The sequence below is a fragment of the Aethalodelphis obliquidens genome, unplaced genomic scaffold, assembly GCF_003676395.1.
Source record: "Aethalodelphis obliquidens isolate GAN/ISIS:26980383/991018 unplaced genomic scaffold, ASM367639v1 scaffold4, whole genome shotgun sequence".
NCBI classification, from domain to species: domain Eukaryota; kingdom Metazoa; phylum Chordata; class Mammalia; order Artiodactyla; family Delphinidae; genus Aethalodelphis; species Aethalodelphis obliquidens.
In genome coordinates, this window is record NW_020837948.1 from 46,677,435 (window position 1) to 46,695,979 (window position 18,545).

The 18,545-nt window shown below is 34.5% G+C and overlaps 1 protein-coding gene across 10 annotated transcripts in view; it reads left to right on the forward strand.

The window, feature by feature from the left end:
- The window catches only part of MEF2C (myocyte enhancer factor 2C), a 148,701-nt gene that overhangs the window by 1,118 nt on the left and 129,038 nt on the right, over window positions 1-18,545 (forward strand). The window lies entirely within an intron of this gene.

Sequence of the window (18,545 nt, forward strand, 5' to 3'; positions counted from 1 at the left end):
ATATTATGCAAGTATTTAAATTTAATGTTAGTGTTATCGCCTTCCCAGAATATGGCTATTCATTCTTAAAGGAAATTGTATGTCTGAAACATGTCTGAGACTATTCTAGGTCCACTAGTTACCATTTTGGGAGAAAAGCCCTCTCTCTTCACATTTTAGGAATGTGTGTCTTTTGTATAAAATTCCTTTATATGTAAATGCTGACAGTATAAAGCAGAATCAGGCTCTCTGCCAGTTCTTTAACGGTCCTCAGTGGAGAATTGCTTTGACACAAAGTGCATTTTACTATTGTGAATCTGATACTAACTCTAATAGTAACTGTCTTGTGAAATAGTTAGTGACTGCCTGTATTTTTCTAAGTGCTATAAAAGGAACTCTAGCTACCTCATTATACCAGTCAAAAAGAGTGACCAGCCTCTTTTTCACTGGCACCTTGCAATAGAATTGCGGTTGCAGAGTAAAGATGTTTATGTAGAATATAATAACTCCAATCCCTAGAGACTTGGTAGGACATGGAAATGTGACCACCTGTGAACCCCATTTAACCTCTGTATGCATACTAATTTTAGCTTTAAAGAGATTGACAATCTCCAATTTGAAACTAAAACATCTTATTTCATTTTAAAAATAATATCAGTTTTGACCAGTCTTTGAAAACGTTGAGTATGTACCAATATGGCACAAGGAGTTTTGGTTGAATATAAAGCAGTTAATAAACCATATATTTGTCTTCCAGTATATGCATGAAATGATTTATTAAGTTAAAGAGGTAGTTCTAAAGCAAGTAGATTCAGAACTTGACAGGTAGAAGATGTACATGTCTAATGTCCTATCTCAAGAGGGAAGAAAAATCTCTAAAACTAACTATCTCGTTCTCTTTGTAGGAAAGTATATTTGGCTACGTATTAGACTTCTAACTCAAATCTAAAAGTTTTCATCAAAACACACGTTAAACTCAACGTTTGTTTAAGATATGGTCCCCTAGTCGAGTTAAGGAGACAATAGTTGGCAGTTATCCTTACTTCAGGTTTTACTAAACTTTATAAAAATCTGTTTTTTACTAATGTAATTCACACGGCTTTGGAGTTTTTGTGGCATATTTTCCGGACTTCTTACTAAAGACAGTATGTTACCTCATTCATTAATTGCTCTATTTACATTCTGATTGCTGTGGAATATAGTGAAAGAGAATATTAAAGATGTAACTTTTATTAAATTTTAATCTGTTTCTGGGGTTTAAGTAACAAATGAGCACTTTATAACGAGTCAATGTTCCAGCTTTCCTGAGCTGTTCCTGCTTTAAAAGTATGCAATCATATATGTTAACTTTTCAGAACAAAAACATATCAACATTAAATACATGAAATTTAAATAACAAGGACTTTACTATACCTTGCCTCTTTTCTTCTTTGTAAACATATTCAATTTTCAAAATTTGGGGGAAGGGGTTCATTCCATTAGGGAAAAGGGCTATCTAATGATTCAAAATTGAATCCTGGAAAAGCATCATGTTTTATATTTTTCAGATGTCTGTGAGTGTCTTCCTTGGCCCTCACTTTACCAAATCAATAAATTGCATAACACTACAACCATATCTTTCCAATAAGTGATTTATTGTATTTAAACTTCTTTTATAAAAAACTGAGCTAAATAACTGCTCGGCATATGTTAACATTATATTTCAAAACTTTCTTCTGTTTATTGTAGTATATTTTGTGGGTTTATTTCCCAACTCTACGTGCGGTATATTTTGAGTCTATGAAATCTCAGAAAGTGACAAAAATGGGGAAATATCTGTGCAGCAACACTTGTGCTTCATAACAACAAAAAAAATAGTTATTAAACAGAGAACCCTGGCTTCAGGGACACGATTCAGAGCAACATGGAAGAATTTCATATGCAATTAAGGATCACAGAGTGGACTTCAAAGAGACAATTAATAAAGTTCTACTTTTTTTTTCCAAAGCACATCCTCTGAGAAAACACCACACAAATTAATATCTAAAACTTATAAAAATGCACATATTCATTTTATGAATGCAGTGATTGCCTGGACATAATGAAAAGATTTCATCACTGGTGCTCAGTCTGTGTGCTGCACGTGGAAGGGTAGGTGATTAAGATCCCATCCTCAGCACTGTACCTTAATCTCATGGGCGCGTGGACTGCCCTGCACTCAGTAAAGCCTGACTGTTCACCGAGATCTGTCATCTTTAGGAAATCAAACCAGATTACAGAGGCGATTCACAAAACCAGGAGCGACAACAGAGTCTGTGCACCTTACAAAAGGCGGATTACGCAGTTCACATGTTATTTTGATAGGTCAAAGATAAAAGCTGATTGTTGAGGAACGACAAGACACTCCAATTTCAAATGATTGCTAGATAAGTATACCACGACCCTGTTGCTTCATCATTATGAAGAGCCATTCAAACAGTAGAAAACTCAGTTTTCAAATGACAGGCTTTCAATAGTGAAATAAGAGAAAACGTACTTTTTATATACATCCTCATTGCTTTCATTTTAAGTTCCATCACTTCCTTCTGAACAGACTTAAAGTTCTGGATGCTATATGAAAGTTATTATTATACGTCTTAATTGCAGTAGACATTTTCAGAGGCATTGTAGAGAGCACAAAACAGAATTTGCCAGAAATAAAAGATACTCTCATGGTATTGAGTAACCGAGCAGAAAATGCATGGTAGTCAATAGCCATTATGTTATTCTGTTACCAAATATATTCTTCACAAAAATGTGGAATTACATAGTTAATGAATCCATACATTTGAAATAGATCTTGATAGGTGTTTATTCGTCAAATTATATCTATTTCATGAATGTTTTATAAAGGTCATTCTTTACAAGATATGCTGTTTTCAGAGAGATTATTTTAGAGAATAAAGTTTTGGTTTACATAATAACATTTTGAAAACCCCTACTCTTTACGCATCCAACTCTACAGTAATTTCTTGCTTCTTTAAAATTTGAAGTCCTTTTTTACCCAACTGATGCCTCCTAGTGTTTCACACAATAAAACACTAATGAGTCACCCATAAATGTAAACATTGCATTTTCATTGCCTACATCTTCTGTGATACATAAAATTAATATTTATGTGTTTAATTTTCTGTGCATTATTATAATAAGATAGGAAGTTCCAGTGAATGAGATGTTTCATGTGAGTGGATTTGTGGCACACACTAGCAGGTTTTCTTTGACCATAACAATATCTTATTAAGTTTTAATAAGTTTATTACCTTCAGGTCCAGTTTATATATTCACTTTATATCCACTCTTATTCCAAGTGAAAAACATAGGCGGAGTAGCAGAGCTTCCATTTTGTAGGCCTGGAAATTACATAGCTGAGCTCATCCGCAAATGCCTGATGAACAAATTGCAAAAGGACTAACCGTTGCATTTAAACACTAGAATACCTTAAAAGAGATATAAAATTTTGCTCACACTGTGTCTTTACACTTGCAAATTTCTATGTAAAAATGGAATAAAAAAAAAGAGGGTTTAGGAAAATTAAAAGATAAATGCACAGTTTCCCACAAGTATGGAGTGTGTCTCCTTATTAGAAAATAACAATTAAAAAAAACTTGCTTTGGGAGCATAGTATTCTACATAATAGAAGAAAAACTTGTTGGAAGACAATTTATGACCAGAAAATTGTCAAATGAGGTGGAAGTTAGTGGATACCAACTTTGATGTGAGTTTTCTGTCATTAGGATGGTGAGCGTAGACTTTCAATATTCATGCACTTCTGTGATTTCAGACAACTTTCTGATTCTGCTTATGAAAGATGGATACTTCAGTTTCTGAGTATTTTTTTCTTTAAAGTATTTATGAAAGAGAGGAGGCATTCACCTAATGTCTAAAGTTCAAAGGATGCCCTCAGAAACCTGTAACATTTATGGGTCTCCTCCTGAGTTGTCATACCACACACAAGTGCACAAAAACACTCACAGATTTCGTCCACTAACACAAGTGTTCTGAGCGTCCAAACATAGACACTAGGCTGAGACTGAACGTAGTTCATTTCCGTTACCTCTGTATGCATCAGTTAGTTGTCCTGATTCAGAACACACGCACTTTAACAATATTTGACTCTCATTTAAGATTTTCTAATTTGGTCAGTAATACAGTGCTATTCCAATTCTGTGCATGTTGGACATATTTCAAAGAATGTTAGGGGGTGTGTTTCTTTCGTTCAAGGAAGCAAGCATGTAGAAAGGGGTGGACCTTTCCCACAAGAGCCACATTTCTTCCCTTGGAGAATTGAAGCAAGTATGCAGTATGTAAGTGAATAACAGCATGAGAAAGAAAATAATTTCTAATCATGTGCTATAGTTTGTGAGCAAAGGAAACTGTCAGGTTTTTCTTAAAAGCAGTTCTTATTGATAACCTTTCTCACACTGAAAAAAGTCTATGCTGAAAAAAGTCTGAAAATTTTTTATTTTAATATTAACTTCTATAAAGTACACTAGAATTAATTTTTCTCAAAAGAAGATTTCAGTAGTAACTATTTTACAGATGTATTGAGGTATAAAGAAGTAAAGAGAGCTAAAAGCACCCATTCCCTATCTCTCTTAAGAATAAATAGATAGCATCAATATTCTTATGTTAGTTGTTTTTGTCTGTGCAAGAAAAATAATTAAAGAAAATTCTGTAACAAAGAATACCATTGAAAAAATAAGGTTATAGAAAAGATTATCCAATATAGCATTATCTCACATTTCTTTGGTATTATTTTAACATTAACTACAAAAAGGAAAGTCATATTCCTACTAAGTATGGAAATTATATGATACCTGTTGTATACATATTTGGGTTTGAGGTGATAACATGAGTAGCATTCATTTGTCATCACCATAATGCATTTGTTGTACATTGTCATTGTATTGCCTAAGTTAAATCTCTGTATTTATTTTAAAAATATAACCAGTCGTAAACAAAGTTCAAAGTATACATGAAGATTATCTTTTGAGGATATTATAAACGAAATTGGTGATATTACAAGCGATAAAAACAGTAAACTTATTATGGGCAGATTTCCACAGGAATCATTACTCTTTAATAAGGCAGATGTTATAGAGACTTTATTAATTCTTAATGCTGTAAATCTGAAATGAATGGAGCAATGTTGTTCATCCTGCAAGTGGTTGCGATTCATGTAGAATGACAGTGCAAATCTTCTAGTAATGATTTAAGTAAAGTACCTTAAACTTGTTTCTAGAGACTGGAGAAACTGATCTCTGAAGCAGTCCCTGGTGAGAACCTGCTTTTTCCAAATAGTATCCCGAGTGTGGTCTGGTTTTCCTCTTGTATCTTGTTGTCATAGATAAGATGCACAGGAAGAATTCATATAAATTGTTCTTAGATACCATGGATCTCTAGTATATTGGATATAAAAAGCAGTAGATAATGGTCTTGATAGAATGCGAAGTGTTTTTTAAAACAGCTAACAACTATCCCTCTTGCTTTTTCACACATCTGTGATTCTTTCAGCGAGTTAGAATGATAGCAAGAGAATGCATCTTTCCCCGAACCCCGGAGATAGGCAGCTTTGGCTTAGATATGCTTATTTATTTATTTGCAAAATTAGAAAATAGATTCACGAATGTAAATAAGTGGGGACAGACAAGGAAATTAGTCTATTACTTAATAGAGTAAACATGACTTTTTTTAACCTTCTAATTAATTGTTGACCATGCGTGAGGTATACAACCAAGGCTTATTATGGAAAGCTGGTATTATTGCTGAATGTAACATGAGGGATTGGGATTTCTTTAAAGTAATTTTGAAGATGTGATTATTTAGCAGAAATATTCACTGGAGCATTTTATTTTTAGAAATCATGGTCACACAAGGAAGCCTTTATAGGACCGACTACCTAATTGCAGTCAAAAATCTCTTTAATGAATGAACACACACACACATACAGAAGAACACACATTTTAAGAATATAATGGCCCTATATTTTTCCATTTTTTTTGCCACATTCTTTGTATCTGAACAGAATGTATGTGTCTAAGCAGATGTTTTAAGTTATATCCTTCATGTAGGTGAGTCTGTAAATGTACCATTTAACTTAAATGGCTTTGTGGGAAGGTAGTTTGAGGAGTTTAAAAAGGGGAAAAAAAACCCTCCAGTTACTATAGTTTCAGCTCTTTTTAAAAATAGTAATTACACTCAGGATAAAGAAAGAAAAATAAACTCTTTTAATTCTTTGTAACATCCACAGTTTCTAAGGTAGAGGTCTGATGTATTTTTATTCCTGAATATGCAGGGCAGGTACTGGCAGCAGAGCTACAAAATGAAAACTTCCTGGCTGCAGACCAGATACAGCGCACAGTGCCACATCATAAACTTCCCCTCTTCTGTCTCGGAGTGATTTCAGCCCGATGTAATGTCCTTTTTTCCCCTTGCGTAGGCTAAGGACCAGAGGGCCTTCTTCCTGGGCAATCGCTTTGGGAAAGGAAAAGCATAACGTTTCCCTTCTATAACTTGAAAACTCTGCCTCTTAAATCACTAAGACATTAACTGCAAAGTGGATTCAGTATGTTTCCTTTTTCTTCCCATAGAGCAGTTTAGAATGCCTAAAACAATAGGTGTAAGATAGAAAATGAGCCCTCTTCTCACCCTCCCTCCTCCAGCACATGCAGGCCCAATCAGATGTCTGTATTTTTTTGTTTTGCAGAGAAAAATATAATGGTTTCTTTTCAATGAAGGCTGTGCCTTATATTCCAGATATGTTAGGTCATTTTGTGATGCAAATTAACATTGAATGGTTTTTGTACTTATCTCGGGAAATAGCAATGTTCTACCACAATCCGTGGCACTACAGTAATTTTTATTGATAAACACTCACACTTTTAATGATTACTAGGTCAAAATACAAAGGGAGAAAATATGGGCTTTAGTTTTCAAATTTGGTTTATACTCTTCATTTGAAAGGTACCGTGTAAGTAATGTGCTTATTACTATGCAAAATACATCAACTTCTAAATATCTGCATTAATATTCTTTGCATTTGAAACTGTAGTCTGAAAACTCGTACTTCTCCTTGTAAAATAGAGTAAAAAATTGTTAAAACCAGTCTTTAATTACCAGTTACATTTTCAGCCGTTACCAGTGTGATTTTTAAAAATAATTTCTAGCTGCCATGGCTCCTTTCAATCAGTGGTAGAATTCTTATTTGTGTGAAGTGTAGTCAAATTACTGCCAGCACACCTTTCTAAAACTAGCCTTCTCTTGTAGAAATGTATTAAGTGAGAGCCTTAAGTAGAAAGTGTTACTACATAATAAATATTTGTTCCAACTTTATTTTTAAATTAGATTATTGATTTAATAGTATACAAATAGCATATAAATGTTAGTTTATTTATTAACCCACTAAACCAATTATTAATTGCCTATATAAAATTTACCAGATAAGACCAACAGTTAAACGTAATTTAATTTTATTTCTCCTTAAGCTAAAATAGATAAGAAAGATAATTTTAATTATGTTTGAATATCAAGCACCTATTTTCTGTGGATGCAAATGTTTCCTAATAAAATGTTAAGAAATTAACACAACATGGGTCTTAAAATGTAAAAGGTAACTCGTAAGAGTATGATCACGATGGCCTATTCTTGCCGTAGGTGTTATGAGCAAGTGCCCTACACCTGGCACACTTTCAAGGCCCATTAGCAAGAGGAAAAAATGTTAAACTTTTTTTTTGCATGTATTAATATACATAGGAGTCAATAATTTTTTGACATTTATTTCTTAGAAAATTAAACATCCTATTTAAAAATTCAGATTCAACCTTTAAAATTATGCTTTCATTTAGGATATGGTACAAGACTTCTTTATCTTCCTGGAATTCTCCTGAACCATAGGATAATTTGAATCATCACCACTAGATAAATATTGTTAGACACATTGCAAAGTTTCAGTTGTTCAGTAGGTACACTGGATAAATTTTTAATCGAAAATGGATTCGCTTGCTCTATAAATATTATAAAACTATACATGATTAAAACATTCATCTCTTGGAGGTTCCTGAAGTAGGTGATTCTCTGGGCAAGAATTTAAAAATTTTTAAACTGTTAATGAGTAAATTACCAAGTACTTTTTTTAAGCTGCCTTATTTCTATTCACATTTGACGAACCTTACTAAGTTGTCAGATGGTCTTTAAGTAAAGGTTTTGTGGTCCAGAAAGTCGATCTTTTCACCCTTCTTCTGTAACAGTTAATATAAATATGTTTAAAAGGTATAAACCCAGACATAGTTTCGTCAGGATTATTTTTCTTAACTAAATGAAGACGAACAAACCTGGCTATTTTTTAAAAAAGTGTATCTATTTGTTCATTTCTAGTATTTATCAAAAGACCACTTTTAACCTAGAGTCTGTCTAGGTTATAGGTTAAGGAAATAATTTTGACTATGTTTTTCTTTTCTTTCACCTTTGAGTTTTTCTCCCCCTTACATAAACCAAAAAGAAAACTTCACAATGGCATTAGTGGATTTGCAAAGGGCTGGGTAAGATACTCTGAACCATTGCTTGTTTCCTTACTGTCCTTTGGTTGAAATGCATGGGCAATGTCCCTGCTAGGACTATTTGATCTTTCTTGAGTTAGTGTGAGCACTATATGATATTTTTTGACTTCTCTCATTTTTTAGCTTCGGAAATCAAAGAATTCTTGACCTCGTTCTTTTCTTCCTCAATTTTTATTGTTTTTGGAGTCTCTCCTGAGTTCCCATCTTGCTTCAGAATATTTGGTATTGTGAGAAAGCAAGTGCACTTTTAACTTGTTCTGACTACACGTGTGAGATCATAGAATTGTTTCAGGTGTTAACTTACCTTCTTACACTTGAGAGATTGGTGTGGTTCATCACAGCCCAGTGCCATGTCACGAAAGAGCTCCAGACACTGATCTTGAAGCAACAAAGGCTGCAGAATGGTGTCTTTGTAAGGAAGCACTGATGGCTTTAGAGTCAGTGAACGGTATGTCCACGGCAAAAATGCATAGCATTATGAAGTCTGAGGAGATGGTACAGTTATTGGACTAGTTGAACCAAATTATGGCCTTGATTATGTTAAGTGAAGTGTTGGGCCAGATCTCCAAGGGGTGTGTTTGTGTGTGTGTGTGTGTGTGTGTGTGTGTGTGTGTGTGTGTGTGTGTAGAGGGGGAGATGGGTGGGGAAGAGCAAAGAGAGTGACACAAAAAACCTGAGAGGATGAGGATGAATGCAAGTGAAAGAGAAAATCAGTTCTTTTGATTTGCAGGCATAAAGAATTTGAAGACCACATTGCCATACTTAATACCATTTCTTTAATTTTACATATGTGTGCTATTAGACAAACAGACTCATAAGCAATACAGAGTAATGGTTAAGAGCAAAGACCAAACTGTGTTCAAAATCCAGTCTTCCATTTACTGGTTAGTGGCTGTAGGTAGTTTATTTAACCACCAGAAAGCCTTGGTTTCAGTAACTGTAAAATGGGGGTAATAATACCAGCCACCTCTTAGAGTTGTTGTAAGGATTAAACGGGATAATACATATAAAAATGAAAGTAAGTGATGAGTATTTAGTAAGTTATTATATCATTATACTATATTTTAATCATTTTATCTTCCTGCCAATGATGATCACTTAGAAATGCTTGGTGGAATAATTATTTTGAACTTTCTTTTTTCAATAATACTTTCATACCATTAAAATTGAGTCACTTTCAGGGCAAGTCTCTAATTCTGATGTTATATGAGGTCAATGCTAATGATCACTCAGTACAGTATACTCCAAGAAAATCAAAATCTTTCACAGATCAGATGTTATTAGATCAATATCACATTATTTTTAGAACTAGAAATGGAAGCAAAGAAATAAAATAATTTCATCTATGATTTTTAAAAGTCATTCATTGAAAGTTCTGAATTCCATATAGATTATTGCTTAGTTTTAATAAAAATTCAGTTTGGAGGAAGTGTTTGAGGTACATAGAGTTATTTTGTGGTTTTAATAGTGACAACAGCCTCACCAAGAGTTCTAAAGGGTTTTTTTTCTCTTAGCGTTAGTATTAACCATTTTTGAAGGATTTATTAGTATTCTTTATTTTTCTTATTACATAATTTTGATTGTATGTGGAGATAAATTAATTTGTGAAGAATGAATGTCATTTTACTCATCTTTCTATTCCTTCACAATCACTCTTGCATATAATAGGTATTCTATAGATATTTGTTGAATAAATTAATAAATATTGTTTACTTGTAAAGATAAAATGCATTTTTATTGGAATAGTTAAAAAATAAGTAAAAGACACTTCTATCATCCTTTTTTCCCCAGATTTGAGGGATTGTTCATTTTAATTATAGTTTGTCAACTTTGAGATGACAAACAAATGAACTTATCTTAATCTGGGTATTTTCTTTATGTGAGAAGAAATATAGAGTGGTAAAGAAAATGCAGAAATTTACCTGAGGATTACACCTTTTGATAACACAAATAAACAAAGTTAGGTAAAATGTGGATGAAAATGGGAATAAATCTGGTCTCAGAGTCTGCTTACCACTTTTTTGTTCAGCTTTTATATTCACTTAATTTCTCAAAAAAAATTCATATTTCAGTTGACAGGTAGTGTCGATGAGGCCTGCCCCATTTAGACAGCCTGTGGAGTTGCAGCCACTTGAAATTATTCTCATGCTCTTGAATAACACCCCTCCGGTGTGCACCTTGCATTTTGGCTCTCTTTTCTAGCCCTGTTTTAATGCCTGGCTAAAGAGTGCTCAGTGCAAGGAATACTTGCAGAGTGGACTTCCCTATGGTAAAACAGCATGGACAGCTCCCAACACTGCAATCAAGGATGCCTCTAAAAGCTTTAATTTAAAAATAATAATAATAGTAATAATAAGTCTGCATGAAGATGATGGAGCCCTCTAAGGCACATGGGCTTAGAGAATTATTCCCATCTGCAACCCCCTCCCCCTGCTTAGTAGCCCTTTCCAGGGTTATGATTACTGGAAAATGGCTGTTAATCACCAGATTTTTTTTTTTGACTGCAGCTGCTTCAGTCAGACTACTAATCTATTAAACAACTTCGTCTCCAGTTTAAAATTTGCATTGTATACTGTATAGAATAAATTTTCATTGTAATCAGAGCATCCAAGAGAACTTCCTGATATGATTTATAGAAGCACATTTGTTTTTATGTATGGACCTCTCTAGCGCTATTGAGCCAACTGTTTAGACAATACTGTGGTAGATCAGCATAAAATCAAATATTGTAGGACTATTGAGTGCAAGCAGCATTTACAATAGTCACATTTGCAGGATGTTTGAAGTGTGATATCCCTAGCGCTTGGCAATATACTACCCATATAATACAGAACTTAACCCAGATATTTAAAATTTGACTTAAACCTGAAAAGGTTTTTAGAAGTTTAGCATTCTCTTACCAGACTGTGGTAGAGTGGTTTGGCCTCTTTTTCTCCCCTAATGCTTATTATATTTGCTATAATTTGAAGAAATAATCCAAAACCTGAGTCAATATTTAGTGCAAGGAGAGGACAAACAGTTCTAATTTACAAAGGACCCTCCCTTTTAAAACACATTCTTATATGTTAAATTGACAGGCTACAAGAGGAGGTTGGATGAAGTTCATCGTGTTGGAAAGAATGTTTCAATTAAAGTTGAGCACTTTCTCTTCCAGGTCTTTTTTTTTCTCCATTTTTTATTTGCTGTGCCAAGGTATCCATGTGCGTTTTTCCACTGTCATCTGGCTCATTCCCAGCAGATGCACACAATCTGTTCTGCTGTCACTAACAGGGTTCAGTTTATGAAAAGAATGTGTCAGAACATGCCACTATAGTCACTTTTACAGGTTTTTTTTAAGAGTAACTGAGAATATATGCGTTGCCCTAGTTTTATTGTACTCAGCCTTAAAGAGATTTCTAAGAAACTTTTATAATATTCAAAGGCCAAAAGCTTTCTTCCAAACATATTTTTGACCAAATATTTACTTTTCATTAAAAATAAAATTTTAAAAGTTCACAAACATCTATAATGATGGACAGAATGTATTGTTTTTAAATTTAAGAGTAGATTTTTATAGGAATGTTTAAAATAAACCAAAGATTTTTATGAAAAATCAAATTTCCAATTATAAAATTTATTTTATAATCATTAAATTACATATACTAAAAACAAGCCTACTTTCCTACTCAACTCAAGGATTTATTTTTTTAAATATTGTGATATACTATTTAGTATCAGTTATTTGACTTGACAGATAGTATTGATTTCCTTAAGTCTTTGATATCATTAAATTAAATCAAAAGCAGTTAAACTATCAAATACACTCTTATTCTGTATAACGACATTTGATAAACTGTATTCTCAAAGTAATGTAACATTTCTCCTATGTAGATGTTCACATTTTAAAAGCATAATAGGTAAATATTTCTGCACTTAATTTTTACTTGCTAAAGTGTCTCTATTCCTATCAAAGATTCTGAATAAAAATTCAGAGTTTTGTTGTCTTCTTCATATAAAGCAATTTCTCTGGTTTTATGTACCAGTAAAGAAAAACTGAGCAATGGAAACTTGCATTTATTCCTGAAATAATGAACTTAATAAGTTAGCAGAATTTGAAGTTTATGTGTAGTTAGTACATACTGCATATATATGCACGTGCAGATAGATAATGGACACATTTACATTGTGTACAGATCATGGTATTTAAGTATCTCCAGAATTGAAGATTTTTAAATGTACTTAAGTGCTAATTGTAGATTTTTAAAATAATTTTTGATATGAAGATCAACTCAGAGTTCAGGAAAATTAAACATTTTAAATCAAAGTTATAATTCATATGAACTGAAAATAAAGATTCAGAAACTATATCGATGAATAATCACATACAAATTAAGCATTAATTATATATATTTATATAGGAAAATTAGTTATTAGGTTTCTGCATAAAGAAAATTTATGAAATACATGTTAAGATGTAATTTATGTCATTTTTCTGATTATGAAACTGATATATTAGCACATATAGAACTCAAGCAATACACATAAAGAGACCTTTCTGAAACAACTTTGCAGATTTTAGCAAGAAAATAATTTTCTTGGCACTCAGTGGCTCTGTTGTCACATCATATAGATTAATTGCTAAATTGTCTTTCTAGAGTTATAGCAAATGATTGTTATAGTAAGTTTTCTTAATACCTGAAGAAAGAAAAATCCTTGTTGATTATATTTCAAATATAGTAATGTATACATGTCTATCGTAAGTTGATTTTGTTATATTTTTGATGATGGGAACAGGGCACATATATTTAAGATGAGTGACAAATGTCAGTTCTGGAGGTCACTTTTTCTTGCCAACGTTTTAATTTATTCATGACATTACATGTCAGATAACTTTAGTTTTTAACTAGTGTGTAGGTATTTGAATTGTTTAGTTTTGGTAATCCTGAATATTTGCTCTTAGGATAAGAAGGCTATTCTATACCAAGAATCACAGAGAGTGAACTGAAAAGAATGTTTGGTCGAACCCCATAAGATGTCGGGGCCTCTTACTCATCCCCTCAAAGCCATCAGCAGCGGGGCTGGGTTAATAAAATAGCCATTGTGCATTACAAGATGGTAGACTTGACCTCACTAACTACTGCTGGTATTGGGGAAGGAGTCACAGGGACGGGAGAACAACCAGAATCTTTTCTTTTGCTACCATCTAAATATACAGAAGATCATTTCGAGACAAAACTCCGTAAGCAAACTTAATTATACTTATCCTGAAGGACTAATCTTTAAAATCCGCTACTTATCACTCAAAGTGTAAATACAATTTTAAATTTCATTGGGGAAAAAACGCTTATTCCTCTTAGGGAGATTCACAGAACTTAAAGAATATTTGCCAGTATGGTTTGCATAGTGAAATACTTTTATTTGTTTATTTATAAATTTATTTATTTATTTTTGGCTGTGTTGGGTCTTTGTTGCTGCACACGGGCTCCCTCTAGTTGCGGCGAGCGGGGGCTTCTCTTGTTGCAGAGCATGGGCTCTAGGCGTGCGGGCCTCAGCAGCTGTGGCTCGCAGGCTCTAGAGCACAGGCTCCGTAGTTGTGGCACACGGGTTCAGCTGCTCCGAGGCATGTGGGGTCCCCCCGGACCAGGGCTCGAACCCGTGTCCCGTGCATTGGCAGGGGGATTCCTAACCACTGTGCCATCAGGGAAGTCCCTGTGAAATAACTTTTAAATACCAAATCTTCTAAAAAGATAGGCCCTTTTATTTAATAATTCCTTACAAAGAAATAATCAGATTTTTTTTTCCTAATTTTATTTTTAAAAATTAAAGGAAGAGGGCTTCCCTGGTGGCACAGTGGTTGAGAGTCCGCCTGCTGATGCAGGGGACACGGGTTCATGCCCCGGTCTGCGATGATCCCATATGCCGCGGAGCGGCTGGTCCCGTGAGCCATGGCCGCTGAGCCTGCGCGTCTGGAGCCTGTGCTCCGCAACGGGAGAGGCCACAACAGTGAGAGGCCCGCGTACCAAAAAAAAAAAAAAATTAAGGGAAGAGCCATTTCGAAGCTTGAAATTTTCCTGGTTCTCTAGAATATAAACTGTGGGGCCAGTTTATCTCAAAAATACTTTTGAATTTTGCCAGTTGCCTCAATTTCCGACATGGATACCACCCTGCTTTCTGGTTGGGAGGTAATTCTTTCTTTGCATTTGCTTAGTCATAGGTCTTTTTGGATCAAAGAAAGCTTATTTTTGTAAAGCTGTCCCCAAAATATGTATTATTCATAGACAAGAAACCCATCAAAGAGTCTCACTGCACGGGTAATGATAGGTTAGACTGCAGTGACCAGAAGGCTCTCCACCAGCTTTCTTTGGGGAATATAAAGACAGTTGTAGCCTTTTTCCATCTGCATCAACATATGTTGACCAGTTGGTTTTCAATTCTTGCTGGCTTGGTGGCTGGAAGTAAGACTGATCTTCTATAAATATAATTGATACTTTCAACTATGACTTAGGAATTCCACTTTTACTTTTATTCAGCATCACTACTCAAGATGTCTCTAAATTCCAATAACTTTTATGATATGTGTAAAAAGCTTGTATTATTAATTTGAAAGCATTATTAATTATAGCTATTTTTAGGCAATAACAATCATAGCTAGCTTTCTTTGAGAGCTTACTGTATGTTTGGGCACTGGTCTAAGGGCTTGAACATTAACAAGCATTATCTCATTTTTTCCTCAAAACCAAACGATATAGGCACTATATATATTACTATCCCCATTTCACAGATGAAGAAACTAAGACAAAAATATACAACTTGCCTAAAAGTCATCTACTTTGTTAATGGCAGAGCTAGAGCCTCAAACTGATAGCCTGCAGAGTTCACTCTCTTACCCACTGTGCCAAAAATCTCTCAGCAATGAGATAAGATAAAGGAAATGACTGAACTATAGAAACTTAATTTTGCGTGGCGTCGTGGGGAAAAGTGTTCAGTAACCCCAGAATGACATGATTATAACTATGTTTGCATGATACGTTAGTATGGTTTTTAAAGAGAAGTGAATTAGTTCTTGGTCCATGATATGGTTCCATATTGTTAACCTGGAAGGGAAAAATATATATATATATATTTTATCAACTATTTGATAGATTTTCTTTTCACAAGCAATGTCTTATTACTATTTGTGAACATAGATTTTTCCAGTTATAGTATTAGCTTTAACTGAAATGTGAATACCTAGTTTTATGTCGTCTCCATCTAGTGACATACAGTTTGCTTCTCACTTTTTGAGCTGTTTTAATTTTTAACCTTTATTTGTAGGAATCATAGTAATTTATAGAGTTTTAATTTAAGAATGTAAGCTGTGTGACAGTTTGTACATGGATATTAAATGGGTTTCAAGAGTTAGTTAATTTAACTAGTGCAGGTGCATATTCTAGAGAATTTTTATTTCAAGCACACCTTTTAATTTTCTCATTGTAGTTAAAAAAGAAAAATAACAAAACGTTAAAACCAGTGATAGATTTGGAATACTGACAAGTTAGAACAACTTGCATCATATTTGAAAACTAGGAAATGTTATATCAAGTTTATTCATCAAATGCATGGCTTTTATTTTTTAATTGAATATTTCTGTGTCCAGTAAAAGGCCTTTTGAAAAAGGAAAAAGATCACTTTTAGAATTTTACTAGGAGAAATAATATAAACTTTCTTTCTTCTAATAAACAGTTTTCTTGTTTTTCATAAAAGCATTACCATGCTCTTGACTAAAAGTGAGGACAGAGAGGCTGGTCAGAGGTCAGACAGGACTCAGATACTTCTGAATTACCAAATGCATACACTTTGAACTGCAAGATTAATAACTACTGTATCTTTACATCATGGATTCGTTGACAAATTTCTACAGTGAACTTAAGTAACTACCTTTGGTTCTGCCTTATTTCACTGTTGAGGAGAATGAAATGCGTATTTGGATTATCGTGCAAACACCAAAATAATCTGTGTTCTCTGTATTTCACAATGCTTTCAGTAGAAATGTGACTTGAAGATTTGAGAATTAGATGTGTAATTTGGAATTAATTGGTTACAACGATAAATGGCCTCCATGTCACTTTGTGGTGCCCACTGGCAAGGGGGAGTTTTGTGTGCTTTATGCAATATTAAGTGCCACTGGTAATGCTGCGTTCATTCCTATCTTTCAAACAAAACAATTAAGGCTAGTTAGTGTACTTGCTAATTTGATTTTGACTATAGTTGTTTGAATTTCTTCTTTGGAACCTTCCAACTGTAGAGCACACTCTTAAGACTCCATAAAAAGCCAGATTTTATTTAGTATCCATATACAGCAACAAGTATTCTAAATGCATAGGAAACAAGAATTCACTATTGAGGCCTGGATTACCCTAAGACTGGGGAGGAAGTCATAGCTCTTGGCTAATTCTGTAAATGATAGTTAAATACAGTTATTAGTAATATTTTCTGGAAGTGGATTGTGATGTACTTAATATTGCATTTCGAAAGCCTTCTCAAAAATTTTGATCATTGAAGGACTACAATCAGCTAACAATTTCTCACAGAATCCGTTCAAAAACTGAGCTGTAATTGATCTTGGGTATATGTTAAGTGACAGGGTCATACGTATAAAACATTGGGTGTCCTTCATACAGTTAGTTTAGAGCAGTGGTTCTCAATCGTGACTATAAGAGAGCTTTTAAAAAATACTCGTGCCCATCCACCTCCAGATTTGGAGTAAATCGGCCTGCTGTCTTGGCATTGCTATTTCTCAAAGCTATCTGGGTGATTTTCACACGAAATCTGGGTGAGAACCACTATTTAGAAGAAGATAAATGTGAATTTTGAACTTGGTCATACAACTCCATGCATTCTGGAAGTTAAAGAAACGAATAAGCTTATAATTTGAGAACGATCTTGGACTCTGCCCACAAAATGTCTAGTGCTATTCCCCAACACTTCCTCTTGGACATCAACTGAGAATTTATTAATTAATCAGTTCATTCACTAAGTGTTTACTGGGAGGTGGCTTGCTAGGTGTTAGGGATACAAAAGTGAAAGATGGAATCTCTGTCCCTGAGGAATTCAGTCTGATGAGGGAGATGAACGTGCCAGATGCAACTGTGAATGTAATGTAATCACCACTATCTTACAGGTATGCTGAAGGTTAAATGCTTAAGTGATAGAATGTTCAACTTTTTCAGGAGATGACTGGTCAGGTCAGTCTTCACTAGAAGAAAGGACACCTAAAGTGAGTCTTAAATGATGAGTCAACTCATTGGCAGTATTCTGGAAAATGGAATTTTTTTGATTCATCTCTCCTCCAAAGTGTAACAGAATTTAATAAGTTTTTTTATATGGCCTGCCATATTCTCAGCTTTGCCTTCCTTTTTGGAGAGGCTGTCCAAGGCCTTGTCCAAGTCTTTTGAAATTGGGAGCAGCTAATGAAGCTAAGAGAATGGTACTGGAAGTAGGAAGAACCTAGCTAATCCGCTTTCCATTCTCTGGTATGACAGAAAACCTCCCTGTTACAGATCTGGAGGTGACTTGAAGGACTTGTTCTTCCTCCACACCCACTCAGGCCTTGTTTCCTGGACACAGCTGAAAGGAAGGGGGGCCTGACCCAGGTCCTCCCCTGCAATTCACTGTTTGGACAGGGGATGTGGAACAAGTTATGAATGAGGGAGAAGAGCACCAACAGTGAGATGCTACCAAGAATACTTCATATAGTGGAGACTCAACTTTTATCTCCTACAAAAAATAATTTTAGAAAAAAACTTCACTTGGTATTTTCCTGTTTTTTCTTGTTCTAAAATAAATCAAAAATAGGGCTTCCCTGGTGGCGCAGTGGTTGAGAGTCCGCCTGCCGATGCAGGGGACACAGGTGCGTGCCCCGGTCCGGGAAGATCCCACATGCCGCGGAGCGGCTGGGCCCGTGAGCCATGGCCGCTGAGCCTGCGCGTCCGGAGCCTGTGCTCCGCAACGGGAGAGGCCACAACAGTGAGATAT